We start from the raw sequence: 6,086 nt of genomic DNA, 5'->3' as shown, positions 1-6,086 counted from the left end.
ATCTCCTTCTCCCCCATCTCAGGGAAGAGTCCAGGGACAGGTATGTACCCAGCTGGTTTGAAGGCGGCAGACAGGACAGAGACCTCCAGCCTGCTGAAGCCCAGGAAGAAAAAGGTGCTGACGTCATCCTGCCAAAACCCACAGGCTTTTTCTGAGTTCCCTGAGTTTTTCCTGGAGAGGACCCAAGAAGCGCTGGGGTTTATCTTTCCCGTCTGCTGCCCTCATGAAAAAGGGAGCTGAAGGGAATCGCTCAAGTGCATCGCGCTGGGATTAAAGGGTTGGGATCCCCTTCGCCCGCTCCGTGGGCACTCTGAGAGCTGCTGGGTCCCATCCAGGGATGCCAGGAAAGACACTAAGGGGCTGGAGCATGTCCAGAGCCAGGAACAGAGCTGGGGAAGGGCTGGAGCACAAGAAGAGTCTGGAGGAGTCCTGAGGAGCAGCTGAGGGAGTTGGGGGGGCTCAGCCTGGAGAAAATGAGGCTCAGGGGGAACCTACTCACTCTCCAGAACTCCCTGACAGGAGGGTGGAGCCGGGTGGGGGTTGGAGGGCAGGGAAATGTCACTGCTGCGCTGGGGTCAGGGCATGGGCTGTGCAGGATCTTTTGCTTTAGAACATGGGAAGAAACCAAATCGGTGCTGTGTTTTACGAGCTCCTCGAGAAATTACCCCAAGTGGTGTTCTATTGGCTGTAATTAGGGCTGTAATGAGTTTTTAATTGTTACTAATCATGTTTATGGTGGGAGGGCCTTGGGAGCTACCATGGTTTGTTCTCCCAGGTGGGTCATTGTGCAGACATGGAGGAGACTCCCTAGTTTGGGTTCGCTAGGGGGATGACGGTGGCCAGCTGGGGAGCAGGAAGTATTTGCTTTTATGAGAGGCACTGGTTTGTCACCTGGGAGGTCACCTCCCTCTGCACCCTCCAGACTGGGGTTTACCCAGCACACTTCCCCTGAGCAGCTGGAGTCCTTTGGGGCCTTGAGGATGGGACGATCAGGGGAGGGAATTGAGGAGCAGAGAGATTAAAGGAGGTTAAAAGTGGGGATCAGCATCCTTTGGTCCCTTCTCTGCACTTCAAACAGCAACACCCCCAGCCCAGTTCTCTCACCTCCAACTTGACTTAAAAACAGCTCAAATACTCACTAGAAAACCCAAAACCCTCTGAGCTCCTCAAGAGAGACCAAAGTCAGCAGCTCATGGAAGCAGTGACCAGCATGGAGTATCTGGGCTTGGGAGGAGGTTTAAAACTCCTGTGGGCAAATACATTGACAAAGGTACCTAAAGCTGTGCAACTTCCAAAAAATTTTAGCTAAGGGGAGCTCTTCCCTTTGCTTTCCATGCTGGGCTCCTGATGTTTAATCCTGGATAATCCATCGCCTCCATTCCTGCTCTTTGGACCTGCCTTGGGTTCCTTGTGAGTGAATCCACTGCCAAACTCCAGGGGTGACTTGTGCCGGGATCCAGAGGAATCTGTGTCCCAGAGCATCATCTGCAGCTGTGCAGAACAATTTGGGCCCTTCGTCTAATTAATATTCACCCCAGCTTTGCTTGGAGAGATTGAGCTGACATCTGAGCACTTTTCCTGCTGGACTTGGCCCCTGTTGGATGCTGACCCTGCTCCTCTGAACAAAACAGCTGCTCCCACCCAGCGCCATGACCTGGATGGTGCCTGGGAATGTGGTGCCTCCCGCTCCCTCCCAGCCCTGTTCCTTCCAGAGCTGCCTCAGCTCCAGCTCGGACAGGTAGAGCTGGATTTGCACAACTTACAGCAACTACATCATCCACACCTGGTGCTGACAGAGACCATTCCTCCTCCTCCCACCCATTTCAGTTGGGATGCTGGTGCTTCCCTGATCTTCATCTCCTTTCACACTCCCTAGTTCTGCCCTTGGAGTGGAATGATATTCCATAGGGTTTACAGGCGCGACCCCAAAACCTGCATTATCTGACCAATTCTGTTGGAGCAGGAGTTGAATCAATTTTACCTCTCCCGTGACCTGAGGACTCATCTGGTCTGGGGGGGTGGCCATGGCCACAAAATGTCACAAAATGTCACTGGAAGGTTTGGAGCCTGAGCGAGGGAAAGTGTTGTTCTCTGACACACCTGAATCTGCTGGTGACCTCCAGGTGCTGCTGTGACACACCTGAACCTGTCAGTGACCTCCAAACCCCTCCTCGCTCACTGTCCTCCAGGTGCTGCTGTGACACACCTGAACTTGTCAGTGACCTCCAGACCCCTCCTCACTCACTGTTCTCCAGGTTCTGCTGTGAAACATCTGAGCCTGTCAGTGACCTCCAGACCTCCTGACGCACCAGAATCTGTCACTGTCCTCCACGTCCTGCTCTGACAACTGAACCTGCCCGTGACCTCCAGGTGCTGCTCTGACACCAGAACCTGTCACTGTTCTCCAGGTCAATGACAAACTGACTTTCCCATAAGTTATGGGTCAGACTGAGATGGGAATTTCAGGTTGGGTACAAACCCACCGCTGTTTGAGGTCACGGCTCCAGCTGACAATCAAATCACAAAAAGGTGACAGGAGAAGAGGTGGGTTGTGCCCATGTTTGTGGTGGGTCTCTCTGCACTGGGGGTTCTCTGCTGAGTCTGATCCATTCACGGCTTGATTTGGGGCCAGAATCAGCTGAAATGGGAAGTGCTCTGTGTGTCAGCCTTGGACAAGGACCTCCTGCCAGTCCTGGGGGCCTTGGAGCTGCCTCCCTCCCTCCTCCCCCACAAAACTTCTCTCTGAATGAGTTCTCCCATTTTTGGTGGGGCTCTGCAGGTGTTTGTGACCCCCTGGAGTAAAGGTTGGGCTGGCGGCCAAGGAGCTGAGCCCTTCACCTGGATTGCTTTCCATGGGGCATCCTCTGGGAAATCCATTCCAGGGCCTCCCCACCCTCCCAGGGAACAATTCCTTCCCAATCTCCCATCCATCCCTGCCCTCAGGAAGCCATTCTCTGTGTCCTGTCCCTCCATGCTTTGTCCCCAGTCCCTCTCCAGCTCTTCTGGAGCCCCTTTAGGCACTGGAAGGGGCTCTGAGCTCTCCCTGGATCCTTCTCCTCTCCAGATGAGCACCCCCAGCTCTCCCAGCTTGGCTCCAGAGGGGCTCCAGCCTTTGGAGCAGCTCCGTGGCCTTCTCCAGACTTGCTCCAGGTCCTCCCTGTGTTGGACAATGCTCTCAGGCCCATGGTGGAATTTTTGGGATTCTCCTAGTCAAGGCCAGGAGTTGGACTTGATATCGCTGTGTGTCCCTTCCAGAACTCAAGATATTCCCTGATTCCACACCTGTCAAAGCCCTTTAATTGGCCTTCCCCAGCCCATGCTCAGACCTTTCCCTCCCCAGGCAGGAGATTTACTCTGGAACCATCTGAGTTTTGGTGCTTTTTGTGCAGCTTTTTCTGCACCTGCCTTCTTGTCCCATGGCTGATCCTGCTGCTGCTGCTGCAGAGGAAAGGACAGCAATTCGGATCCATCAATAGAGGGATTTACTCAATTGATCACAAAGTATCGTCTTGATTGGGCTAATTATGGGCTTGGAGTGCAGCCCAGGTGGAACTGGGTGTGGTCACCCTCCTGCTGGTGACGCTACCCCGGGAAGGCAGCAGTGGACCCACTTCGCTGCGAGGTCGGTAATCACCTTGTTTACCAGATTTGGAACATCTGCCAGAATTATCTCCAGCTGTTTCAACTTCCTGTGGGACAGGATGTGATTAAAATCGTTCTCAACTCACACAACAGCTTTTGAAGCTGCTGAACACTCTCAGACGCTTCTTTACCTTGGGGGCCTAGCTAAGAGGTTCCTGAGGTTCCAAACCCCTGGAGAGGCCCTTCCTGAGAGCTCTGATTGCTGGGTCACCTGGAGGTCCTCATCAAAATCCTGCCCTAATAGAAATAAAAATCAGTTTATATCATGACTGCCACATCCATTGACCATTTTTCTGCTGAGAAACGGGTGCACACAGATAAAAATCTCATGTCGCCCTGTGCTTTTAACTTGGAGTTCAACCCAGTTTCCTCCTCATCCTCTTTTTTCCCCCTTATTTTAATTTTTTTTTCTCTGCAGGTTGTACCTTTCGTCCTCCACCTCCTCCTCCTGAAACCCTTTGGAGATTTTCTCTCAGCCTTATTCCAGCACCTCCCGCCTGAGCCAGAGGGCATCAGCTGTGTGTGGAGGCACCGGGACACGATCAGCCTGTCGGAGATCTCAGGGATCAGAGGCTGATATTTGGCATTAGCCAATTAAGCAAAAAAAATTAATGAGCTTCTCCTTCATCCACTTGCCACCATTGTTAATAGTAACAGCAATAGAAAAATTAATTCAGTGTATTCACAAATTATATTCAATTTAATTAATAAACTTTCACATTATTGTCAGGGAAAGAGGAGATTAACCAATATCACAATTATGTTGTTATTTTCTGAATTGATGATTTAATATCAAGGGTGTTATTGAGGACATTATTGGCTTGTTTACCTTCCTGTCAACCCCAAATCACAAACCATTTATTAAAAGAGATTAAAAGAGCCATCAGTCCCTTGTTAACGGGATCACAAGTTAAAGTCAGATTTCGGGTTGTTGGTCTCTAAATGAGCCTCCCCAGAGCCCCCCTGCCTCAGAAACACAATGCCTAGACTGTCTGACCCTGGAGCTGGTGGCCTCCCTCTCCACCCTGGGTCGAATCTGCCCTGCAAGCTCCCTCTGGCCTCCTCAACGTCAAAATTCCAGTCTGAAGCCATCGCCAGGGCATTTCACCTTTTCTTCTGCAGAAACCACCAGGTTTTTGACATTTCTCTTCCTTCGTCCTTTCAGAGTCTTCTGCCTTTGCTGACCACAGGGAAAGGTTGTGGCCATTCCCTGCACAGATGTTTCTGGATCTGGGGAAGCTCTTCCTGCTCTTTGAGGGCTTTCCAGCCCTTCCCACACTGAACTCCTTTGCTTCCCTCACTCTCATTGGATCTTGGACTTTATTCCAACCTCGCCCAGGTTGTTCTGTGCCACCTCAGAGATCCTGATCTCCACTTCATCTACTTGTGTCCTCCTTCCCCTACAAACAAAATTCCTCTGTGGCAGCAGAGTCGTTCCCCCTGGTCTGGAATTCCGTGGTCCATCGGCCTCTTCCTTCCATTTGGAGCAGCTCCTGATGGAGTGACCCAGTGATGGGTCCTGTTCCTCCTTATCTGCCCTGTTTGGAGCGTCCAGCACTGCGCCCTCCCCTCCCTCCACTCCTGCCCTGGATCCTGCCCATTCCAATGGAGCATTTCCATAAAGCGCTGCTGCTCAACCAAGGCAAGAGAAGATGTCCCCCCACCAAAACCATTCCCAACCACCTGAGCTCTGTCTGTCTGCACAGGACAAATCCCTTCCATTTAGGGCCTTCCTAAACCCTCTTCAGTAACTGTTTTCTCACCAGGAAACTTCACTACTTACCACAAAGTCTTGAGAATTCATGGAATTCTAAACATTCCCAGATAGAGGAATGTTCAGAATCAAGGAAAATCAGAGGGATTTTTTCCTGTGGTTTAATAGCAACTTCCAGTCTCACCCAGCTCTGCGTGCAGGAAACTCCATCTGGTCTCCCTGTCCCCTAAATGATGAATGTGGGATCCACTTTGGAATATCTGTATCATTAGGACAATATGTTCTTGCAGCTGGGAAACCTCAGGCTTAAAATAGGATAAACTTTGGGAGAGAACCAACATTTCATCTCTTGTTCTGCAAAAATCATGAGGTTTTTGACATTTCTCTCCTTTTTTTTTTCTCTTCTCCAAGTTCTTGCTGCCTTCGCTGAGCACAGGGAGAGGTTGTGCTTATTCCAGGGAAAGAGGGGGGGAGAAAAAGAAAGTCTGCGGGCTAAAGGCATTTTTATGAGTGTGTCTGTGTCATTCCAGCCCCAGTTCCAAGTGACTGAGGACCCTAATTATGCAGGAATTTAGGAAGCTGGAGATCAGGACCTCTCTCAGTGCTCATTTATCTCCTTCATTGGGACAGTTATTAAATTTAAATACTGGATTTATTCATGTGCTACTGTACGGCTCTGACAGTACTTCTTTAATAGTCAGAGGTGCATTGATATCCTTATTTATTCACT

Source organism: Corvus hawaiiensis, chromosome 24, assembly GCF_020740725.1.
Source record: "Corvus hawaiiensis isolate bCorHaw1 chromosome 24, bCorHaw1.pri.cur, whole genome shotgun sequence".
Classification (NCBI taxonomy): domain Eukaryota; kingdom Metazoa; phylum Chordata; class Aves; order Passeriformes; family Corvidae; genus Corvus; species Corvus hawaiiensis.
This window is presented reverse-complemented; position numbering follows the sequence as displayed.